Genomic DNA, 25530 nt, shown 5'->3' with positions numbered 1-25530 from the left:
GCTTGTCCTGACCAAGGAGGGGTTTAGACTGGGGTTCACAAAACCTCCAGAATGCCACCATCATAAGACATTTTAGCAGGTGGCAGGGGATGTGTGGGGTACCTGAGACTTGGGTTTGAGTCCTAAGCTGCACCATTGATAACCTTGCTGAAGCCCAGTCCCCTCTGCAGGTTGGGGACAGGAGGCTGTGCTGTGGGGAGGGGTGATGGCTACAGAGCTCCCAGGCACCTTCCTACCTGCTTCTTTCAGTATTCATGTGCTTGGGTTTATATTAGGTTGAGATCAGGTGACCTTGCAAAAAGCCAGAGAATTTTTTAGTTTTAGGCTGATCCTGGGTGCCGAGGGTCCTGGTTTCTGAGTAGGTCTGATTGGTTTGGATATTCTGAAATGCTCTTGGATAGACCTCATGGATCCTCATTAGTATGATAGCTTTTTGAACACCTACTTGTGTAATCACTGAAGTATTATATTCTTTATGTTCTGTAATTTTAAAAAGTGTTTTAAATTAACAATTTGTTGTGATAGTTTAACACAATTAACTGTGTTGTGATAGTTTCAGGTGAATAGCAAAGGTGCTCAGCCATACATATATGTGTATCCATTCTCCCCTAAACTCCCCTTCCATCCAGGCTGCCACATAAGATTGGGCAGAGTTTCATGTGTTATACAGTACATCCTTGTTGGTTACTCATTTAAAATATAGCAGTGTGTTCATGTTTATCCCAACTCCCTAACTATCCCTTCCTCCATCCTTCCCCAATTTTTATCATGGCACTATGAACAGATGTTATTATTCCCATTTGATGGATAAAGAAACTGAGACTCAGGGAGGTTAATAATGGGTCCAAAATATCACATTTGATAAGTGTGAGAGCTGAGTTTCTACTGGCCTGCTGACTTTCAATTCTGTCCTTCCACCATGCATTGCTATGTCTGCAGAAATCAAAGAATCCAAGTTAAACAATTCCCTAAAGTAGTGCTGTCCACTAGACATTTTTCTGTGATGATGGAAAAATCCTACTGTGTTGTGTCCAATATGATAACCGTTAGCCACTTGAAATGTGGCCAATGTGACAGAATTGAGTTTTACATTTTATTTTATTTTAATTTCTAAATTTTAATAGCTCATGTGGGTAGTGCTTGCCATATCAGACAGTGTGGTGCTACAGTTTGTATTTTGCTAATGCTCAGGAGACCCAAGGGGCTTGTAGCCAGTGGCTCCCACTCAAGCTCCTCCCACTTTCCCACCCATGTAGGCACCTTGAATGACTACCTTCCTATAGTTCTGTAATAAACTGTATGCCACCTTCTGCCAGTAATGGTATGACCAGGGCCTTGGGGGCTTTTGTTGGACAGGAAGGTTCTCCATCTGGTCGTTTCTTTTCCCAGCTTCCCTTTAACTTCTGGTTTCTGATCTTCAGTCTCAGTCTCCAGTTTGCTGGGTCAGTTCTATCAGTAGCTATGATTGGCAATCCTATTAGTTTTCTAAGTCACTGGCACTGGGGTACACAGGCTCTTTTTACATTCTTGGCAATTTGAGCATCACATTTCTTTTTATGTCTCTTTCAGTTCAGTTCAGTCACTCAGTCGTGTCCGACTCTCCGTGACCCCATGAATCGCAGCATGCCAGGCCTCCCTGTCCATCACCAACTCCCGGAGTTCACCCAAACTCGTGCGTCAAATCGGTGATGCCATCCAGCCATCTCATCCTCTGTTGTCCCCTTCTCCTCCTGCCCCCAATCCCTCCCAGCATCTGTCTCTTTGGAATATCTTTTATTTAAATTATAGAAGCAGTGCTTGTTGATAATAGAAAATGTAGAAAATATGGGAAAAAATAAGTAAAAACTGGGAGCAATGCCAGTATTCAGACATTATCACTTTTATACTTTGAGATTTTTTTTTCTATCAGATACATGTAGTTTTAACATAAGGAAGATTCCATTGGTAGTCTCAGTTTTTATTTACCAATAGATCATGAATATTTTATCATCAAATATACTTCAAAAACCATAATTTTAAACAGGTGTACAGTATTTTCTTGTGTGAATATATTAAACTTATATAACCATATTTCTGTGGAATATTCAGGTTATTACCAATGTTTTGCTATTTTAGGTAGCAAGAATGAACACCCATACAGCTGATTCAGATAATTTCTTGTGTATACTTGTAATCAGTTCACTAGAGCAGACTTCTACATTGCAGTTGAGAGGTTAAAGGAGATGTGTCTCTTAAACCTCTCACTTCTTGAGTGGCGTCTGGCTTCCCCCAGAGTGGGTGTTCCAAGAAATCCAAGTTGAAGTTGGATGGCCTTTTCTGACCTAAGCTGGGAGTCATACAGCACCACTTGCACCATACCCTACTGGTTGAACCACTCATACATTTGTGCAGATTTGTGTGGAGGTGACTGACTCTAATTTCTAACGGGAGAAATGTCAAAGATTTGGGGCCATTTTAAGAAACTGTCAAAAGATGGTGTACATGTATGCATGGTTTGTATGGTGTTAGTGACACATCACCATCAGTCATTCGTGTTTAAGGGACATGTGTCTGAGAAGGTGTTTAAAGACATCACTGGGTAGATGTGGCGGCTGCTAAGGCCTTGTGTTGGGTTGATGTGCATGTGAATGTAGGTGATCGTGAACAGGCCAGGGATTTATTAGTCAACGTGAACAGCAGTCAGGAGTCCAGAGTCTGAGGTTAGAGCCCAGCCAAGTAGGACTGGATAGCATGGATCAGGGAATCTTCTGTGGACCTTTCCAGAATACATATGGTCAGGTTGAGGAAGTTATTTGGGCATGTCTGTTTAGAAACGATTCTCTGACAATTATGATGCTGCCCTCCCCAAAGAGCCTTGGTTTACAAGGTGTTTTCTTTTGCATCTGTCACCTTAGTTGATTCTTACAAAAGACAAGGCAGGTGTTGGTACACCTGTTTCACAGAGAATGAATCTGAAGCGCAGAGAGGTTAAGTCACTAGACAGACAGCAGACTCACACTAAACCAAGAATTTCTGACTCCTCAGCAGGTTCCTTTCTGTGAAGACTTCCTGGCCACAGCCTTCACTGTGTCATTCTTTGTGTGTGCGGGTGGGTTTTTTTTTTTTTTTGGATGCACCGGGTCTTCACTACTGTGTGAAGGCATTCTTTAGTTGCAGTAAGCAGGGCTACTGTCTGTTGTGGTGCATGGGCTTCTTATTGTGGCGGCTTCTTTTGTTGCAGAGCACAGGTTCGAAGTACACAGGCTTTGGTAGTTGTGGCTCGTGGGCTCTGTTGTTGCAGCTTTCAGGCTCTAGAACATGGGCTTCATAGTAGTGGCACATGGGCTTAGTTGCCCTGCAGCATGTGAGATCTTTCCAGACCAGGGATTGAACACATGTCCCCTGCATTGGCAGGACTCTTTACCACTGAGCCACCAGGGAAGTCCCACTGTGGCATCCTTGAGGCTGTGACTGACATATGTTTGGTTGAACTGTATTGGTAGCTTTATGGCCCAGAGGGTCTGGGACAGGGAGACTCTGGGGCTTGGACCTTCTGTGTGCACAGGAACATTGTCCTTCTGCTTAGCTTGCAAGTTCCAGCTGGACTGGGGTTGTGAAGGTGACACCTCTGCTGGTGGGAATGCTGAGGCCATTAAGGATGCACAGCACATCTCTAACCGGAACAGTCAGGCTCCGCGCCTCTGAATGTAGGTTGGTAGTGAAAAAAGCAACAAAACAAGCCTTTAGTTTACATTTCAAAGTGCTGCTGGGGGAGGAAGGCTGGCCTGCTGCTTGGAAGGGAGTTAATCTGGCAGGAGCCAACTTTTAAAGACAAGGATGTATCTTTTTGATAGAAAGGACAAGGGAAAATCTGGAGTGACAGGCTTCATGCTCAGTCAGCTGGAATAGTGACTGCTAACAGAGTGCCCCCAGGCCTGCAGCGCTTTGATGACAATCGACAGTATAATCTTTTCACGTGGGAACAGACAAGTGAGGGTTAGAACCACAACTTGTAAGAGTTAAGAGACCCCCTGGTTCGCTCCCATGATCGACAACGTAAACGCCAGGCTGAGAGAAGAGACTTGTCTGGAGTCACTCAGTGCATCAGCGGCAGCAATTGAGTTAGAACCCAGGTTCCTCCTGTTCAGCTTGGGCTTGTGCCATCACGCCACCTTGCAGCTCCCTGGAACAGGGGACCCAGAATGCAAATAGGAGCTAGGCATTTTCTCACTTCCAATGTGACAAGTTTTCAGATTTGAACCTCTTTTTAATCCCATCCCACCCCTCTTCCATTGGTGGGAGGATGAGCTGTTAGTTAAAATAGGATGCCCTACAGTTGGGCTGGTGAGCTTTGAGTGCTTAGAGAAACACCAAACCATTTTCCTGCCACATAGCTAAAATGACCTCTGTTTGTAACGTCCCAAGGTTTCTCAGTTAGAATGTAAAGCAATGAACTGTTATTGGCCATATATATTTCCAGCTCTGTATTCCTGATGAATCTGAATCACCAAGTAGATCTTCTGATAGTGCTAAAGGGACAGGTTAGTTTGCTGGCTGGAGGGGGATTGTGAAATATGTGAGCAGTGAACATTGCCTGGAAAAGGCTTACTTATTTGGGAGATTTTACGTGAACCGTGAGCTTCCAGATGTTCAAGCTGAATTTAGAAAAGGCACAGGCACCAGAGATCAAATTGCCAACATCGAAAAAGCAAGAAATTTCCATAAAAACATTGACTATGCCAAAGCCTTTGACTGTGTGGATCACAACAAACTGTGGAAAATTCTTAAAGAGATAGGAATACCTGACCACCTGACATGCCTCTTGAGAAATCTTTATGCAGGTCAAGAAGCAACAGGTAAAAAAAAAAAAAGAAGCAGCAGTTAGAACTGGACATGGAACAACAGACTGGTTCCAAATCAGGAAAGGAGTATGTCAAAGCTGTATTTTGTCACCCTGATTATTTAACTTATAAGCAGAGCACATCATGCAAAATGCCAGGCTGGATGAAGTACAAGCTGGAATCAAGATTGCCGGGAGAAATATCAATAACCTCAGATACACAGAGGACACCACCCTTATGGCAGAAAGTAAGAAAGAACTAAAGAGCCTCATGATGAAAGTGAAAGAGGAGAGTGAAAATGTTAGCTTAAAACTCAACATTCATAAAACTAAGATCATGGCCTCTGATCCCATCACTTCATGGCAAATAGATGGGGAGACAACGGAAACAGTAAGAGACTTTTTTTGGGAGGATCCAAAATCACTGCAAATGGTGACTTCAGCCATGAAATTAAAAGACTCTTGCTTCTTGGAAGAAAAGCTATGACCATCCTAGACACCATATTAAAAAATAGAGACATTAGTTTGCCGACAAAGGTCCAGCTAGTCAAAGCTATGGTTTTTCCAGTAGTCATGTATGGATGTGAGAGTTGGACTATAAAGAAAATTGAGTGCCAAAGAATTGATGCTTTTGAACTGTGGTTTTGGAGAAGACTCTTGAGAATCTCTTGGATTGCAAAGAGATCAAGCCAGCCAATCCTAAAGGAAATTAGTCCTGAATATTCACTGGAAGGACTGATGCTGAAGCCAATACTTTGGCCACCTGATGTGAAGAACTGAATCACTGGAAAAGACCCTGATACTGCCAAAGGTTGAAGGCTGGAGGATAAGGGGACAACAGAGGATGAGATGGTTAGATGACATCACTGACTTGATGGACATAAGTTTGAGCAAGCTCCAGGAGTTGGTGATGGACAGGGAAACCTGGTGTGCTGCAGTCCATGGTGTCGCAAAGAGTTGGACATGACGGAGTGACTGAACTGAACTGATGGGCCATCAGTAATAGAAAGGTATCAAGAGCCTAAAGTGAGAAGGAAGGAGAGAACCACTGAAGGATGGACATGGCAGGGAGCAGCAGTACCAAAGACCTCCACTGAAAGTGAAAGTCACTCAGTTGTGTCCGACTCTTTGTGACCCCATGGACTATACAGTCCATGGAATTCTCCAGGCCAGAATACTGGAGTGGATAGCTGTTCCCTTCTCCAGGGGATCTTCCAAACCCAGGAATTGAACTGGGGTCTCCTGCATTGCCTAGTTCAAAATTTTGTGGTTTTAATCCTTGCTGTTATGCTTGTTATAACCCATGGGGTTTCTCACAGGCACTATGGCCATTAAGCTTTTAGGTCAATGCTCAGAGAATCTGGTTTTCCATTGGTCTAAGATAGTATCTTCCATGTTTGTGTTCTAAGAATCTGATATCAAGCAGAACTACTCTCTGGAAAGATTCCCTGAAGACCTCTAGTCAAATCCCTTCATTGGACAGGTGAGATGCTGTGAGACTCTATGACCTTCTCCAACCAGCCCACAGGGCATTAAGACTGAAACTTGTCTTGACTTTTATCTCCTTCTTTTATTAAACAAAAACAAAAAACAACCCCCAATCAGTGCCACAAACTGCTGTCAGTGGTTATTAATGGGGACTTGAGGTTCTGACCTTGGTTTCTAGCATCTCTGAATTGGATGCTAGGTTTTGGTATAAGGTAAAACTGTCTCATCTTTCCTGGATTAATAATCAGGTGTGTTCTAAGGTACATTCACTCTGAATGAATATTTCCTGGACAGGTGTATTACCTGGTGGACCAAAGGAGTAAGTGGAAGAGGGAAGGAAGAAGAGAAAGAGGCTAACCTAGGCAGATTAGATGAGGATAAGGATAATTTTTACAGTTCCTGTTCCCAAAGGAAGTTCTCTGTGAGTGGGATATTCTGCCCAGAGGGAGAGCCCAACCTGTCCACTAATTCTCATGCCTGACCATCTGACACCTTTGATAGAGACCAACAATAATAGTTTACATTTACTTAGCACACATTGCCAGGAAACTCAAAAACGTATTATAAATGTCATGTGCTGTGACAGGCACTATTATCCTATGAGAGATATTACAACAAATCATTCAATAATTAATTTACAAATACCAGAAAACCAGAGGATACTGGATGAAAACCAGCATGATTGTGCAGGGGACCAATCATATCAGACCAATTTAATTTCCTCCAATGTCAGAATGACAGGTCTGGAAGATAAGGCAAAGCAATAGACGTAAAATATATCCTGACTTCAGTAAGCCCTTTAGCTCTGTTCCATATGATGTCCTCATAAACATGCTAGGAAAATATGGTGTAGCCTCTGCTATTGTTATTTAGTCTTGATTTATCACAGCTCCGTTTCCCTAAAGAGTTGGAGTGGAGTTCTCTGTAGAAAAATGTCTGCCTCCTTGGAGAGCACTGGGAGGCCCTGGCTCAGGACCCAGGCTTGGAATGAGTCTGCTTCAGAAATACTATTACAGAGATAATTCATGATGACATACACACTTGAACATTTACAAAATGCTTTGCATTGGATCTCAAACCCGAGTCTTTTGATTCCAAATGCAGATCACTTCCTGCTCTCCCACAACTGCCTTTAAAGGAACTATTCACTCAGCCATCCCAGAGGAAGTCTGGTTCCTTCTGGGACAGTGACGAGGAGGTCTTAGAATAGTAATACTTATAGTGGAGGCAAGTAAGCTGCCCTTCTGAGGACAGCCCCAGCCTTGTGGATTGGTGGGTGGGCCCGCTGGTGAACCCAGACAGATATGGTGCTGGGCGTTTGGCTCAGATGAAGTCAGATTGACCAGGGTAGAGAAGCCTCTCCATTCTCAGAGTGAAAACGGAAGATTTCATAAATCTCTGAAAGGCCCAACAGCTAATAGGGCCCAATGGGCCTGCAGAAACCTCCTGAACTGGTTGCTAGAAATGCTGTCTGAGCCTGCTGACTGGTGGGGTGGGGTAGGAGAGGACCACTTCTCTGCCCTGTAAGAGGAGATATGTGGGTGGGGCTGCTTCCTGCAGAGAGGGAGCTGGTCATCATCTGATAGCTCCCTTACTGCCAGCCCACTGGCTCGAGAGACCTTCAACAGCTCCAACTGTCTGAATGTCCAGGAAACATACAGTAATGAATAGAAGAAGAAAACTCATCACCCACTTAGGGGAATTTAGTAAACAACTAGAACAGGTGGCTTTTACTGAGGTAGAACGAAATAATGAGGTAGACAAGAACTTCAGTAGAAAAGAAAGAACTCTGGAGGAAAATTAGAGAAAACATTGATTTTCTAAAACCACAAAGAGCAATTGCTGAATTAAAAAAATTTATAGGCAAACTGTAAAAGAGAATGGTCACTGTTGAGAACCAAATTCATGTTCTGGATGAATATGGGAGAAATGGCTCACAAATAAAATAAAACCACAAATATGTTGAAATCAGGGGCAAAAAGCTAAGAAATACAGAAACCAATATATTAAAAAAAACCCCAAACAAACCAGGCATTCTAGAAGGGTAGATGGAGAAATAATAATCAAAGAAATCACAGAAAAAAGTGTTTCTTGATTGAAAAAAGACAAGGTCTTGGGTGTGGAAGGGCTCACAGATGGTTCCAGGATAGCTGCAAATAGAAATACCCTAAAACATCATCAGGGGGCATTACTGAGCCCCGAAGAAAAAGAAAAAAACGTTTTACAAGCTACTGATGGAAAAAGTGGGTTATTTTCTTATTTTTTTAAATTTTGAATTCATACTTTATTTTTTTCCCAAAGCAAAGAACTTTATTGTTATTTTTTAACTGTAGGAAAACTGCTTTACAATGTTGTGTTGGTTTCTGCCATATAACAATAAGAATCAGTCATAATTATATGTATGGGGGTGCAGTTAATCACTAAGTCATGTCAGACTCTTGCAACCCATGGGTTGTAGCCCACCAGGCTCCTCTGTTCATGGGATTTCCCAGGCAAGAATACTGGAATGTGTGGCTATTTCCTTCTCCAGAGGATCTTCCCCATCCAAGGATCAAATCCAAGTCTCCCGCATTGCAAGCAGATTCTTTACCACTGAGCCAATAGGGATAATCAATTATATGTATATTCCTTCCTTCTTGATCTTCCCTCCCGCCCCACCCATGCCACCCTTCTAGGTCATCATAGTCCAAAGAAAAGAACTTTAGACTCATTCACAAACAGAAGCCAGAAGATTGTGGAACAATATTTACTCACATTGAAAGAAAAGAATTATGATCTAAGAATTCTGTTCCCAATGAAGGTAATTATCACCTCTCAGGGCATTTGTGGATACACAAGGTGCCAGTGAGCATCCCACTCACATTCTATATGCAAGGTCAAAAACTGGAAAGGAAGATAAAGATTACTGCAGCCACTTCTCTCCTCCCCATCCATCATATCTATTTTTTCTTCGTGTGTGTTCCTGGTGCGATAAAAGCAGGGATGGGAGTGGAGAGAAAGTCAGAAAGGCTGTGAAAACCACTATATGAGATGTAATGCTTATTCACATTTGGAAGTGTTTACTGAAGAATCAAGTTGGCTGTAGTGAACATGATCCCAGGTCTGTATGAGAGGTCCCGGGGAAACCAATTTGGTTGCAGTGCAATCTCCCAATGGGAGAAATGAGACAGCAATGTGTGGCTGGAGGTCCTTGAGAGCTTCCTGCCTACGGTTGACCGATTTAGCAAATAAAAATAAAAGACAACCTGTTAAATTTGAATTCACGTAAACAATGACTTTTTTTTTTTCCCTTTTGGAATAAGTATGTCCCCCTGGTGTCTCAGATGGTAAAGAATCCACCTGTATTATGAGAGACCCAGGTTCAATCCCTGGGTCAGGAAGATCCGCTGGAGAAGGGAAAGGCAACCCACTTCTGTATTCTTGCCTGGAGAATCTCATGGACAGAGGAGCCTGGCAGGCTACAGTCCATGGGATCACAAAAAGTCGGACTGACATGACTGAGCGACTAACACACACTAATATCGCATGAACACATTGTGTCCTACCTGGCAACTCTGTTCTTACCTCCTTAAGGTAAGAGCCTTACCTTAACCTGGACCCATAGAGAACTATAGTTGTCAGGGGGCTTGGGACATGGGCCCTAGATGGATACTTGAGACCAGAGTTTCAGTGGAAGGGAAAAAAAAAAGAAAACTTTAAAGTGAAAGATGGAGTGAGTGCCAACGTGGGAGCCAGAGGAACAGTTTCTGAAAGATAGCTTGTCTCTGTAGAGATTGAAATGTATTTGATTGAGTCCTTGCCTTTGTGGCATTTAGAATCTCATTATAAAGAGAATGTGTGTGTGTGTGATAATAAAGTCTAGTTCTTGTTGAGCATTTCCTAACATCAAGTATTATGTTAAGCACTTTTGCCCATTTATTCTTCAGAACAATGGTCCCCATTTTACAGATGTGGAAAAAGGTGCAAAGAGCTTAAGTCATTTGCTTAAGGTCATACACCCAGCAAGTACAGAGTCAGGACTGAACCTAGGGTGGCCTGAGCCTGGCAGGGGTAGGGGCAGCTTGCCCCTGCCCTCTACACCATGTTACCTCACAGCAAGCAAAAACCAAAAACAAGCAAAGCAAAGCAGACAAACCAACCAACAAAATGCTGTATGCAAGCACTGAGGCACTGGAGGTGGTCAAGGAGAGATCAGCGTGGGCCAGATCAACGAGGGAACCTTCTTGGGAAAAGAAACTCTGAAACTGGGTTCTCACTGGTGGGTTTGGACTCAGGATGGTAAAAGGAGTGAGTGAATAGACCATCAGCCTGGGCTAGTGGAAGGAGGGAGGCTGATGGGGTGGGCTGCAAGGATAAGAATGGGGAGAGTTAGTGAGCTGCTGGCCCAACAGTTCAGAAGAGATAGAAGTGTTGAGTCAGCCTAGCAGGAGAGTGTTTGTGTCCATTTTGACTCACAGAGTGATCAAGAGGGAGATGTTCCGTAAGGCCAAAGAGGAGGGCAGGGCCCACGTCACCTCATGGGGATCGGTGGATTGTCCAGTTTTGACAGTGTATGGGCAGGGGTGTGCTTGACTTACTATTTTCTGTCAGCTTTTGGTCTTTCTCTTAAGGTCAATGGGAAGCCATAAAAGGGAGTGGAGGAGGTGGGTTAAGATGGGGAGTGGAGGGGTGGGTTCCAGCAATGTTAGAAGGTAACTATACAGGACTTGGTGATAGAGCTGGAAGTGGGCAGGGGAGGATGGGAGCATGCTGAGCAGAGTCACAGGGCATTGCCCTGGGCTGGAGGGAACCCAGCAAGTGGTCTGGAATAGGGGGAAATGGAGTAGCTTTGTTGATATTGATGCTTGGGAAGCTGTTGCCCCCAGGAGAGGAGGGGACGTGGTGCCTCTCCCTGTTCAGGGCACAGACAGGTGGTGGGTTAGACATGGCTCCACGCCAGTCTTGAGAGTCCACTTACAGCAGCGACAGGCAGTGACGGCATGCACTGGGTGCCTTGGGGTCTCCTGGCCAGCCCCAGAGCCTGTCACTGGATCTTCCCAGAGGCTTTTCCCTCTCCCTTGTCACGCAGAAGCCAAGCCGAGACCTGATATGGACCAGGCTAGTTGAGGACCAGCTGCTTTGAGGGCAACACGTGTGACATTATGCCTCTCAGGCAGTGTCTGCCCCACTGGTTTTACATAAAACCCACACAGCCTTCCAGATCACCCACCACCATGAGCCCAGCACTGTCTTCAATGCCGAGTATGGGCAAGCCAAGCCATCGCTGTGCAAGGCGACGGAAATAAAATGTGTAATTGTGCTCCAAGGCACCTTAATTGTTTATTAATTACTCCATAAATCATAATGACACCTGTGTTTGTGCTCCTGTTAATTCGCTCTCACAAGGTGGGGGATGGAAACTCATAGCCAAAGAATAACTGGGCTCATAGCTGTGGGATGGAGGGACCCGAAATGGCACAGGGACACCAGTGCTCATGGTGCTTCTCCCCTGCAGTTGGCCTCAGCTCCGTTACCATCCACTTCTGGCCAAGACTAGCCCTGGAAGGCGCTGCTAATAATTGGTACTATTAACACTCATTAAATGAGCCTTGGTGGGGCAGGGGTGGGGCCAAGCACTTCATCTCTTCCATCCAGATGACAGTGGAGAGAGGGGTTACTGTATTATTCATTTTACAGGTGAGAAACTGAGGCTCAGAGATTTTTTTGTAAATCCCAAGGTTACACAGCTGGTTTACATGTCCTTGCCAGAGTTTGAACCTGGGTTTGAATGACTCCCAAATGATGTAGCCCTTGTGGGAGAGTCAGAGAACAGCCTGGGGACGAGGAAGGAGCTTTCCTGTTAATTATCCTTGGCATCTCATATGTGTCTTTCACATTTATCCAAAGAAAGGCAAGCTGTTTTCTAAATAATAACACCCTTAATGTTCCTTGAGGATCATATCTAAAATGGAAACTATTTGGCGGTTTTGGTCAGAATGTTCTGGTGCCCTGCCGCTTAGACCGGCCACTGCTGGCATCCCCCTCTAACTGACCTCCATCCCAGACAGTCACCCGCCTTGTCCCTTGGAGCCCCTCTCTGCCTGCATCTGTTGGCAGCCATCAGCTACTGAGTGCCGGCCCTGGAGAGCACGCCATTGCTCCAGATGGCTAATAGAACTTTATTGCCGCAATCATTCTTAATGTGACCATTCCAGAGTCCCTGTCTGGAAGCTCAGCTCCCGAGAGGGGGTGGCTGTCCCTGGATGCAGGGAGCAGGGCCACTGGCATCTAGCCCTTTCTCCGGGATCTGACAGCGTACTTCTGTGGGTGCCACAAACCAGCTTGGTAGAAGATAAGTAATGCCATAAAACCCAGCGTGAAGCTAAGCCGTTTCCCCGGGGTTGAGACCAGGACTTTGAGGGGAGGGAGGAGCACTCCAGGCAGTGGCCATAGGAGACTGTCTGCTCTGAGTCCTGAGTGCTGTGGAAGAAGGGAGCTTTGCCAGGGCTGCAGGGAGAGATGAGGGGGAGAGGCCACCCCGCTCCTGCCACCCTCAGTCCGGCTCCTCCCTTGGACCTCAACTGCAAGAGCCCTTCCCTGACCAGCCCAGTCCTGTTACTCCCTCTTTCTCTCAACCTGTTATTGTCCTTCCAAGTGCTTTTCTCCATTTGTGATGATAAACTTATTTATGGATCTATTTGTTTAATGTCTCTCTCAGACCTGAGACTATGGAGGGGTGATATTTGTTTTATGTGGTAGTATTCCAGGTATCAGTCAGCACAGTGTCTGGCACATAACAAATACCCAATAATTATTTGTTGAGTGAACGAAACGAATGAATATTATTATAGAGTGTTGGTCCCTCTCTCCTTAAGAACAGTTCTCTCAGGCTCTACTCAGAGATGTCTCATAATGGGTTTGTTAGTTGGTGATTTAGGTTTGGAAGGAGGAAAGAAGGACCCTAGATGTTTTCAGAGGTCAACAGAATAGATTCTGGGTCTTGAAACCTGGATGCCCATTTCTGTGCTGGGCACATGGAGGGCATTTCACACTTACACAATAAGTGAATGAGACAAGGTTAGAAAGGCTGGAATGCTTCTGCAGACGACAAAGTAGATGAGGCTGGGAGAAGAGTTGCCAGAACCTGCCAAAAAGAGAGTGGGAGAGTTTGATCTCTGCTCCCATGCTCATGAGGTCATTTCACACCTCAGGAAGTAGAGCATTTGACTCCCAACTAGCCTACTTCCTGCTATACTCTGGCCTGAGGTGATCGGCCAATGGCTCAGAAACATACAAAAGGAAGCAGCCAGGGCACCCAGCCATTGCTCTGAGCTCCAGGTGTGGAGGGACTGGAAGACATTGAGGGTCAGTACCAGGGTATGGAGAGGGAAACCAAGTCTTAGAGGAGCCATCTGCAGAACTACCCTCCCTCCAGAAAAGGAACTTACAGGGAGCTTAGGATCAGGAAAGCTTCCTCCATCTGCTGGACCACTCTTCCACTGGGGCTAGCTGCATCCATGGACTGTCTGGTCTCTGAGGGCAGGGCCCCAGATGGACAGGAGCCTACTGGGAGTCTAAGAACACAGGTGGGAGTGGTCACACACAGAGGATGTGTGACCTAAAGAGAAGGGCTTGGGGAGCTTGCCGGGCTAGATTCTGTTGTACTTCATCACCGTGGCTGCTGTGGGGGAGGAGAAGGCCCCAAGAGGAGGAGTGGTGCTCGACCTTGAGGAGGGCCCTGAGAGAAGCCTGGGTGATCAGGGGGGGGGGGGAGCGGGGGGGGGGGGGGGGTGGACTGTGAGGATAGGCTGGTGTGGGGACCACAGGAGCTCAGGGGAAAGGAGGCAGAGACGATCCCGTAAGAGGAGGCCTGCTGTACCTGAGGAAGAGACTGTAGAGATGGACTGCGATTCCAGAGGCTTGGGACTGACAGTCCTCCCTGCAGGCTGGAAATGCAGGGCCTTGAAGATGAAGGCAAGAAGCTACACTGAGAACTGAGGGGATAAGAATGTGGTGGGAGCCTGCAGCTAGGAGGAAGGGGGGTGTAAACTAAGGTCACAAAGTCAGAACCCTGAAAAAATCCTACAGTAAAATCCTAAACATTCGGTTGATTAAAACTTAGGAAGGATGTTGTGATTATTTGAACTTATTATGGATTCACCGAATTTTGTCAATTAACCCTTATTCTGGCCAGAGCTAGTTGTTTCATCTTCCAGATAGATGTGTGCTGTGTGCTTAGTTGCTCAGTTCTGCCTGACTTTTTGCGACCCCATGGCTCTGGGTTTTGTGACCCCAGAGCCCGCCAGGCTCCTCTGTCTATGGGGATTCTCCAGGCAAGAATATTACATCAGGAGGAATGACATCCCTACGTTACTCTGTCTTGAGCAAGTCAGAGATCTTGCCATCTCCTGTTGCATCTGTGATTAAGATGATAAAATGTATGCTGTGTGTATCACTGAAGAAGCCATGATGGTTGAAGCAGGGTGGAGGCAAAGTTAAGGCAAGCATATAACTCATCACCTAAATGGACTCACTTTTGAAAGAGGACGAGTCAGCTGGTCCTCTGAGAAGCAGACACTGAGAAGGAATTAGGAGGGCAAACGTTTATTGGTGAGGAACAGCTGTGAAAGAGGACAGGAGGAGGAAGTAGGATTGGATAGAAGGAGCTGGGAAACCATCACGCAGACCTGCCAGAGTCTGTCAGTACAACGGGGACACATAATGACCCTTGGAGGGGTTCTGGGTGGGGTGGAGATGGCTAGGTCCTGTGCCGCTGCCCGGCTCAGTTATCATTCGGGATGACTTGGGCTCGAAGCTGAAGTGGTCCTAAGGATGTAAGAGATGCAGGCTGTCAGTAACCATACTCCTCGCAGGGGGATAGCACATCCTTCTGTGAGTGGGCATCTGAGGAGCATGCCTCTGTGTCTGGCTCAAAGAACTGGTATAATTGTACTGGGACCGCAGGAGTGAACCAGGGCCATCCCTCCAAAACCAGGACATCAGCTGTTGTATTTCCAGAGAACTTCTATAGGATTCTGCCTTTGATTCTATCTTATTCTATCCTAGTCCTTTCCTATTTTCTTTTTCTGTCTTGAATAAACTAACATGCACCGAGCGCTTATTTACATGCCAATCATGAGCTGAGCACTTTATATGAATCCATTTATTTACTTCTAACAACCTCATGATATAGTACATTATAATTACTATATATTCATACTTATTATTTATTATAAAAATACCAGTATAAAATATATAACTATATACTCTATAGTATAGTTATATGCTTATATAATTCTAATATACTAATATTGTAATATCACCCATTGTACAGGTGAGGGAACTGACCTGTACATAGGAGATTATGTGGCTTGTATCAAGGTCATATGTCATGTAAGTGACAGAGCTGGTCCACAGAAGTTTGCTTCCAGGGCTAGAACTCTTAAGTGCTTCATTAGTTGTAGTATTTAGAGCTAGCAGGGACTATTGTTGTGTTTAGTGGCTAAGTCATATCTGACTTTTTTTGACCCCAGGCTCTTCTGTCAGTGGGATTTGTCAGAAATATTAGAGTGGGTTGTCATTTCCTTCTCTGGGGGATCTTCCTGACCCAGGGATTGAACCCAAGTTTCTCATTAGCAGGCTGATGCTTTACTGCTGAGCCACCTGGGAAGCCCAGTAAGGACTATAGAGGTCATCTTATTGAGATCCAGAGAAGTAACAGGACCTTCCCCATAGTCACGTCCAAGGTTAGGACTTGTGTCTAGCTCCCTGACTCCTGAGTCAAGATTTTCTTCTCTGTTGCATGTCTCAGACTTGCTTATTGAATTTGTAGATAATAGAAAGTTGGAAGGGAAAATTCTACCAAAAAAAAAACTACAATAGTGGGTCAAAGTGATTTTCACAGGTTAGAATGCTGGTTGAAACCAATAAGATGAAAGTTAATAGAGATGTATGTAAGCTTTTATATTTAGATTTGAAAGCCTCAATTGTACAAGCGCTAGGTGGGGAAGACCTTGTCTGAATGCAGTTTATTGGTAGTAAGGTCAGTCAGAAGTGGCAGAAGGTGAGAACAAGGGGACACAATTTAGGCTGTGTTAATATGATAGCTAAATCCCTAAAGGATGATGCCATCAAGGTTTTGCATTCATTATGTCAGCAAATATGGGAGACCCAGCAGTGGACCCAGGACTGGAAAAGATCAATCCTCATTCCAGTTCCCAAGAAGGGTACTACCAAAGAATGTGGTAAACATTGGACAATCACACTAATTTCCCACACTAGTAAGGTTATGCTTAAAATCTTCCATGCTAGGCTTTAGCATTATGCTAACCAAGAACTACCAGAGGTCCAAGCTGGGTTTAGAATAGGAAGAGGAATTAGGATCAAATTGCTAACATTGCTGGATTATAGAGAAAGCAAGGGAGTTCCAGAAAAACATCTTTCTCTGTTTCATCAACTACGCTAAAACTTTTGACTGTGTGGATCATGACAAACTGTGGAAAGCTCTTAGAGAGGTGGGAACACCAGACCACCTTACTTGTCTCCTGAGAAACCTGTATGAGAAGCAACAGTTAGATCCCTGTTTGGAGCAATTGATTGGTTCAAGATTCAGAAAGGGGTATGACAAGGCTGTCTGCTGTCACCCTGTTTATTTAACCTATACGCTGAGCATATTATGAGAAATTCTGGGATGGATGAGTTACAAGCTGGAATCAGGATAGATGGGAGAAGCATCAACAACCTCAGATATGCAGATGATACCACTCTAATGGCAGAAAGTGAAGAGGAACTAAAGAGCCTCTTGATGAAGGTGAAGGAGGAGAGTGAAAGAGCTGGCCTAAGACTAAATATTAAAAAAATTAAGATCATGGAATCCAGCTCCACTACTTCATGGCAAATAAAAGGGGAAAATGTGGAAGTAGTGACAGATTTCCTTTTCTTGAGCTCCAAAATCACTGTGGATGGTGACTGCAGCCATGAAATCAGAAGACGATTGCTTCATGGCAGGTAAGTAATGATGAACCTAGACAGTGTGTTGAAAAGCAGAGACATTACTCTGCTGACAAAGGTCAGTAGAGTCAAGGCTATGGTCTTCCCAGTGGTCATGTATGGTTGTGAGAGCTGGATCATGAAGAAGGCAGAATGCCAAAGAATTGATGCCTTTGAGCTGTGGTGCTGGAGAAGACTCCTGAAAGTCCCTTGGATGGCAAGGAGATCAAACCAGTCAATCTTAAGGGAGATCAACCCTGAATATTCACTGGAAGGACTGATGCTGAAGCTGAAACTCCAGTATTTTGGTTATCTGATGGGAACAGATGACTCATTGGAAAAGTCCCTGATGCTGGGAAAGATTGAGGGCAGAGGAGAAGAGGGCGTCAGAGGATGAGATGGCTGGACAGCATCACCAATGCAGTGAACATGAACTTGGGCAAACTCCAGGAGATGGTGATGGACTGGGAGGCCTGGCATGCAGCAGTCCATGGGGTTGCAAAAAATCGGACATGACTGGGCAACTGAACAACAACAAGATAGGATTCAGGTCACAGGAAGTGAAGATCCTCCCTATGGACCCCTTTACCCTTATCTGGGAAGTGGAGTATTGAGCTTTCTCCTGGTCACCAGGTTTTAACAGAAATGGAGACTGTTATGGTTTGAGTTGTGCCCCCAAAAGATTTGTTCAAGTCCTGACCTCTAGAATGTATGAATATGTCCTGATGTGGAAATAGGGTCATTGTGGATGTAATTAAGAATCTCAAGACAAAATCATCCTGGATTTAGAGTGGTCTCTAAATTTAATGGCTGGTATCCTTCTAGGGAAAGGAAAGGAAAATTTGAGATCCAGGCAAGGGAAGAAGGCCGTGTGAGAAGGGAGACAGAGACTGAAGTAAAGCCACCATGTCCGAGAAATTCCAGGAGTCCCCAGGGCTGAAAGAAGCAAGCAAGGCTTCTCCCCTAGAGCCTTGGGAACAGTGTGCCCTTGCAGACACCTTGGTTTTGGACTTGTGGCTTCCAAAACAGTGAGATAATAAATGTGTGTTGTTTTAGGCCACCTTGTTTGTGTAATTTGTTTCAACAGACCTAGGAAGTGAATACAGAGACTAAGTCAAGAAGGGGCTCTGAGGATGTGCGTGAAGAGCAGTGAGAGGTCCTGGCTGGAACTAGGGCCACTTAACTGACACTGCTGCTCACTCAGAATTGCCAGGGGCTGGGCTGGTGGGGCCCCCCTGCAGGTCACCCTCAGAAATCCCACAGAGCCAGAGAGTCTCTGGAAGGATGGAGGATGATTAAGTTAAAGAAAGTTGTAGTTGTCAACTTCCCCCAAAGTCTCCTGGGACCCTTCTGCTCTCCCATCCAGTGACCTTTTGACTTGTCATCACCATGAGCAGTGACAGCCCCTCTCCACCCCAGGGCTCAGCAGAGCACATCCAAAGCCTCTCTTAAACCAGCCCCTAAAGTAAAAGAGACGGGGTCCTTTGCAAGGGACTGGAGTTTTCAGGTAAGGGGATGGGGCAGGTTCCTGGGCATTTGGCTAATGCCTTCTTAGAACTTTGCCCTATTTTGGCTTCAGGACACTGTTTGGACACGCCTGGTTTGGATGACCCAATTGATTCATTGAGACAGTGACCACAGAGGGTAGGTGGAGCTTTGATGGACAGGACAGGGTTAGCTTGGAAAGTGTTGAATTTGGCTGGAAATCTTTCGTATAGATTAGGAGCTCAAGATTGTGGGGGACTAGACGTGTGTGTGTCCGCGCGTGTGCACGTGGGAGGGTGTTATTAACACACTGGTGGTAGTTGAAGCTGATAGTTCAAACAGCCTGGGAAGATAAGCCCTCCTTAAAGACCCCAAAGCGTGGTCTCTGCACCAGCAGTACTGGCCTCTCCTTATTAGATAAAGTGGAATCTTGGGCCCTAGCCAGGCCTGGGGCATCACAATCTGCATTTTAATAAGGCCCCAGGGGGTTTCTCTGCATATTACAGCCAGAGAAGCACTGCTCTAGGTCAGTGATTCTCTCTCCATTCTTGTGCGCTTTAAAACCCTCTGTCCCTGGGCTGTGATTCAGTTGGCCTGTGGTGGCCCAGGCTTGATTATTTTGGGGTTGGCCAGAAAGTTCATCTGGGTTTTTTCATAAACTGTCATGAAAAACCTGAATGGACTTTATGGACAATCCAATATAATTTTTAAACAGTTCCCCAGGTGATTGTAATGTGCAGCCATGGTTGGTATAAATTGGTCCTCAAATTTGAATGACACTAGAATCACATGGAGGGCTGGTCACACAAGTTGCTGGGTCCCACACCCAGAGTTTCTGATTCAGTAGGCCGGGGGTGGGGCTTACAACTTTAAAATTTCCAACAAGTTCCCAGCTGCTGCTGTTGGTCCCAGATTGGTAGTTTGAGAATCACTGGCCAGACTTGAAGCCCAAGAAAACCACCAGTTAGAGGTCAGGAGAGGAAGTAAAAAAAGGGAAGAAAAGACTTCAGATGTGGGAGGGAAACCAGGGAAGTGGTGTAAACAAAAAAATTAATAGTCAGTCTAAGAAGAGCTTCCCAGGTGGCACAGTGGTAAGGAACCCACCTGCCAATACAGAAGATACAAGAGTTGGGTTTGATTCCTGGGTTGGGAAGATCCCCTGGAGAAGGAAATGGACACCTACTCCAGTATTCTTGTCTGGAAAATCCCATGGACAGAGGAGCCTGGTGGGCTATAGTCCATCCAGTCACAAAGAGTCAGACACAACTGAGTGACTGAGCATGCACGTGTGCAATGTAAGAAAGAAATGGAAAATTTTATTTGCGCTGACCTGAGTGTTGTAACCTGGGAAACATCTCTCAGAGAGCTCTGAGGATTGTTCAGAGGAGAAGAGGGGAGGCCAGTACATGTGCTTTTGGAGAAGGGGGATGTACAATCAAGCACACATCTTGGTAGAAGGTTACTGTGACCCACGAGGTCCAGATCTCTTAGTTAACAGTTTCAATGCTTCCTGAGTCTGGGAAGCTGCAAGAAGCTGGGTTCATAAAACTTTCTCTTGAATACGTTGAACTATCTGTGGGCCAGCTCTATCAGTTTTCATGGAACACTGAGTGTCGTGTCTGCTCTTTGCCCTGGTGTGTTGTGGGTCAGTAACTGCAGTGTCTGGTGACTTGATTCTTGTAGAACTGGATGGTGGACAACGTTCCTTATTGTACAATCACTCTCCTTTCCATCTTAATTTTGACCAAGGTTTGGGAGGCATGTTGTGACCGACTTGTCCCACGGTGCTGGGAATGCTCATTCGCAGGTCAGGTGAGGATTACATGGGTAGGCCACTCAATGTGCCTGTTAACAGTAGCCCAAGGGCTCTAAGAATCCCATGGACAGAGGACCCTGGTAGGTTACAGTTCATGGAATTGCAAAGAGTCAAACACAATTGAGCCACTAACACTAAAGGGCTCTGGACCACCTGTCTTACTAGTCTGTGATGGTCCAGGAAATGGTTCCCTCTTGTTGCTTCTTTCCATATCTAGAGCTACACTATGACAATCATTGATCTTACAGGGGTATATATTTGGTCAATCACTTCAAGTCATCATAAATTTTATCAGAGGCTCAGTCACACATTTGGTAAAGAAGGAAACAATCTTATAAAATAGGCAGAATACAAGTAATGTAGCCAAGAACATTACTAAGATCATAAGGAAGTATTTAAACTAAGGACAACCACTAGGTGTGGCCCAGTATCTCCCCAGGTCATCTGACTCAGTTTGTTCTGCACTGATGGTGGCGGTGGTTTAGTTGCTAAGTCGTGTCTGACACTTTGTGACCCCATGGGCTGTATGTAGCCAGCCAGGCTCCTCTGTCCATGGGATTCTCCAGGCAAGAATACTGGAGTGGGGTTGCCATTTCTTTTTCTAGGGGATCTTCCCAACCCAGGAATTGAACCCAAGTCTTCTGCATTGCAGGCAGATTCTTTACCAACTGAGCTATAAGGGAAGTCTTCATGTTCTGCACTAATTTCTATCTTTAAAGGAAATGGTATATTGGCATTGTACACACAGTTCAGTAAAGGTGTCTGCACATACAAGGCGAGTGGTGGGTCATTATGACCCCTTACAGGATTGAGAAGGGAATGTTATCTTCTGAAAAGTTACATGTTTGATGCCAGAAGAAGAAAGCTTATCTTTATGCTTGAGCAGGTGTTTCTGCCTTTGGGGAGGTCTGGTCAATGCAGATGCCAGTGCACACTAGAGGGAGGTGAGGGGTCCCAAATGGGCACCGATAAATGTTATGTTAAATTTTTCTTCTCTTGCCTTAAAATATGAGTTTTTATTTAATCAGTTTGTTCTCCTTAGGGTCTTTCCCCCAGATTATTAACACCCTACAGATTTATCTCATTCTATTCTTGTCTCCCTCTTTGGTGAATTCTAATAACACCTCTGATTATCAGCAACCACTACTTGGAAATTTTACATCTGATCACTCATTTGCACCCTCCCTTGCATTCAGGATAAAGCCCAAACTCCTTAGCTCAGCACACAAGGCCCTGTGGGGCAGGTGTAGGGCCTCTGGCCTCCTTCCTCCCAACTCCCATGGGATCCTTTGCTCCAGGCATCACAACCTACTTGCTGGACCATCAATTAATTTTGCTCTCTTGTACCTCCCTGCCTCTGCTCAGGAGTCAGGCCTCCTCCTCTTCCTCATTTCACAGCTCCTACTCAGCAAGATTAGATTAGAATTCCCTCGGGGAAGGAGTCTCTTTTTATTTATTTTTTATCTTTTTCCACGCCACCGTTGATAGCTTCGACTCCTAGCTCAGTTCAAACTTTCCCTCCCTCCCCAAGCCTCCCAAGCCTGTCCTGAATCCCTGAGGCTAGGGTAGCACCCTCTCCCTTCCCCAGGCTCCTACTTTCTGGACATAATACTCATTCCTTCCCTTCACAGTTGTTGATTTAATTATCTGCCTCCTTCACTATATGTGGATTTTCTTTGAATAGAGAACTGAGTCTTTTTTTTATTTTTGTACCTTGAGCTCCTTGTACAATGCTGGCACAGAGTAGGCACTGGATACTCATTTATCATGTGAAAAGATACAGGAACCAGTGAGTGAATGGCCATGAATGCAGACACACTTGAGAACCAGGGCCCCTTTCCTTCAGCCCAGGGTATCAACTGACCCTTCCTGGAGGTGGTCTGCTCCTCTCCCAGAAGGGAGACAAAGAAATGCCTTCTGGTCACTGTCCCATGGGGGAGCATTGCTGGTCACTTCCACAATAACCCCAGTAAATCACTGGTGTCTTCATCTGCTTGGTCAGCAGTGTGAACACCTCTCTTCAGGCAATGTCATGGGGAGCAGGTGCTCTCTCTTCATGTGGACAATTCTACTTTCTTCATGGAGAGCTAGCAAGGTGACGGGCAGAAGGCAGAAGCATTGCTTTCTGGTTCTTGTGTGTCTTCCATGCCCCAAGGACCCAACCCCAGTGGGTTTGAGAGGGAAGTTCAGCCTTCCAGCTCTACCTGGTGGCTGCTCCCTGGGCCCTCCAGGCTCACAGAGTGTGGTGGTGAGCCAGCCCCTAACCAGGCAGCCTCTTGATGGGCTCCTTAATGCACCTAATGGAGTAAAGTCCTGGAGAGGGGCAGGGTGAAGGGGCTGGGAGAGAATCCCAAGGAGGTCACAGTCCTGCCACACAGCCAAACACTCATTGGTCCTCATGATTCACATGGCAGCTCTACTCTGTTTGACGAGAGCTTCCACACCTTCTCTTTCTTGGTTGGGGGCTCAGCAGGATGGAGGATGGGAAGTGGTCAGGTCTCCAAGGGTCAGAGGGTCAGAGCACAGGAATAACTTGCTGAGCATCCCATGGTGTGTGAAGATAGAGTTGGATTTGAACCCAGCCTGGTCTGCCTCCAGCCTCTTCACCCCCCTCAACATGCTGCAGCTAAAATAATGTTAAAATGCGTATCAACCATACAGGGTGCAAGTGCAAATTATTCCTTCTGTGGAAGTGCAAAATAGCCAAGTGGTGACGGGAACTTGGCAGGACAGAGTGGGATGAGTCAGGGACAGCTTTCTGAGGTAGAAGAGCTGTTCTGCGGGGCTGAGAGAGGGAGGCACGGCAGGCAGGGAGTGAGGGGGGAGAGCTGTAGGCAGAGGTGGTGGGCACACTGTGCTGCCTCTGCAGTGGTGGGCTGTGGACGGGAGCAAGGAGACAGAGCAGGATGGAGCTGGAGAGGCCTTGTCCTGCTTAGCTGTCTCCAGGGCCAGAGCTGTATACACGTTTTTGTGTATGTATATGTGAACTGTGGGGGTATGTGCTGTACACTGTGCATGCAATGTATGCTTGTGTATATGTGTGGTCTGGGTGTGTATGTATATGGTATATGTGTGTATATGGTGTATATGTATGTATGTTAGTGTGTGTGTGTGTGTGTGTATGAAGTGTGAGTATATGTGCTATACCTGTGTGTATGTGGTGAACATGTGTCTATATGTGGGGTCTGGGTGTGTATGTGTACAGTATATGTGTGTAGGTGGTATATATGTGTATTTGAAGTGTGGATGTACAAGTGTGCTATACATGTGTATATGCAATGTATGGGCATATATATGTGGGCTCTGGGTGTGTATTGTGTGTGTATATGGTGTATACATGTGTGTGTGTGTGCATGTATATGTGTGGTCTGGTTTTGTACGTGTATGGTATATGTGTAAGTGGTATATGTGTGTATGTGTGTTGGGGGTGTGGGTGTACATGAGTGTATGTGTGTGTATATATGTGGTCTAGTTTTGTATGGGTATGGTGTGTGTGTAAGTGGTATATGTTTGTGTGTGTATATGTGGGGTATGGGTGTATGTGATGTATGTGTGGATGTATCTGCAATGAATGTGTGTGAATGTGTATACATAGGGGTCTGGGTGTATATGTGCATGAAGTATGTTTGTATTTGGAACAAGAGTGTGTGGTGTTTGTGGATGGAAGAGAGTCTGATGTGTGTGTGTGTGTGTGTGTGAGTGTGTGTGTGTGTGTGTGTGTGTATATATGTTCAGGTAGAGTACTAGGAACACCAGAAAATTGCTAACTTCAGGTTTATAATATTCTTCCTTTACTTACCTGTGGAGAGTAACCTGGGCTTCTCTGGTGGCATCAACAGTAAAGAATCTGCCTGTGAAGCAGAAGACACAGGAGACATGGGTTCGATCCCTGGGTCTGGAAGATCCCCTGGAAGAGGGCATGGCAACCCACTCTGGTATTCTTGCCTGGAGAATCCCTTGGACAGAGGAGCCTGGCGGGCTACAGTCCATAGGGTTGCAAAGAGTCAGACACGGCTGAAGTGACTTAGCACACATATGGATAGTAACCCATTCCGCTTCTCCCTCAACACACCCTGCCCAGCGTTAACACTTCTGGTCTTAGATATTTAGGCTCATGGACTTACTTAACAAACTTAAATAAAAATAGACATTTAAATACACACTTTTAATTCAAAGCTAGGTATAGCTGTATTTAGGAGTTTAGATGGTGCTGCCTTTTTGGTCTTCCAGATCTGTCATCCATGCTGTTGCAGGCTCTGTCCATGTGGTGGTGTGTGACGGTTTTTAGGAGGTTTATACTTTCTCAGCTTCAAGCCCAGTAGAAGGAGAAATTCTTTGGACCTATAGTTTCAACACAAAACTCCAAATGAATCTCATTGGCTGGGTTTGGGTCATGGGTCTGTCTCTGAATCAGTCACTGTGGCCTTGAGATAGAAAGCTTTGGCTGCCCAGGTCTCGTGCTCAGTTCCTATCTGGGGTGTGAAGTTCAGGACCGCTGAAACTTCACACTCAGTTTGGACCAGTTCCCAAAGCACCTTTGGGATGCTGGTGCCAGAGGGGTCATTAGAGGCTGAGCAGACACAGCCCCTGCCTCTTGCTGTTGACTGAGGGCTTCCCATTTGTGTGGACATGGCCTTAACTCAGAGAAGGAGTGAAGCTGTGCATGATTACTGTGTATGTCATATCCTGCGCCAGGGGCAGTCCTGAGATGATCTTAATCTTCGCAACCTCCTCATGAGTTGGGTACCCGTGCACATGTCTTACAGATGGGGACACGGCATTCCAAGGAATGAAAGGACTTAGTTAAGTCCACCCCTCCAGCTCCACCTCCACCCTCCTCCACCAAACTAGAAAGTGGCAAGAGTAGGGGCAGAACTGCACATTCCTTCTGCCCACTGCTTCCTATAAGGCCTTCCTTCCCCATCTGAGGACAGACTTGGGGCTGGGAGCAACT

This window comes from Oryx dammah, unplaced genomic scaffold, assembly GCF_014754425.2.
Source record: "Oryx dammah isolate SB20612 unplaced genomic scaffold, SCBI_Odam_1.1 HiC_scaffold_2, whole genome shotgun sequence".
Lineage (NCBI taxonomy): Eukaryota > Metazoa > Chordata > Mammalia > Artiodactyla > Bovidae > Oryx > Oryx dammah.
This window is presented reverse-complemented; position numbering follows the sequence as displayed.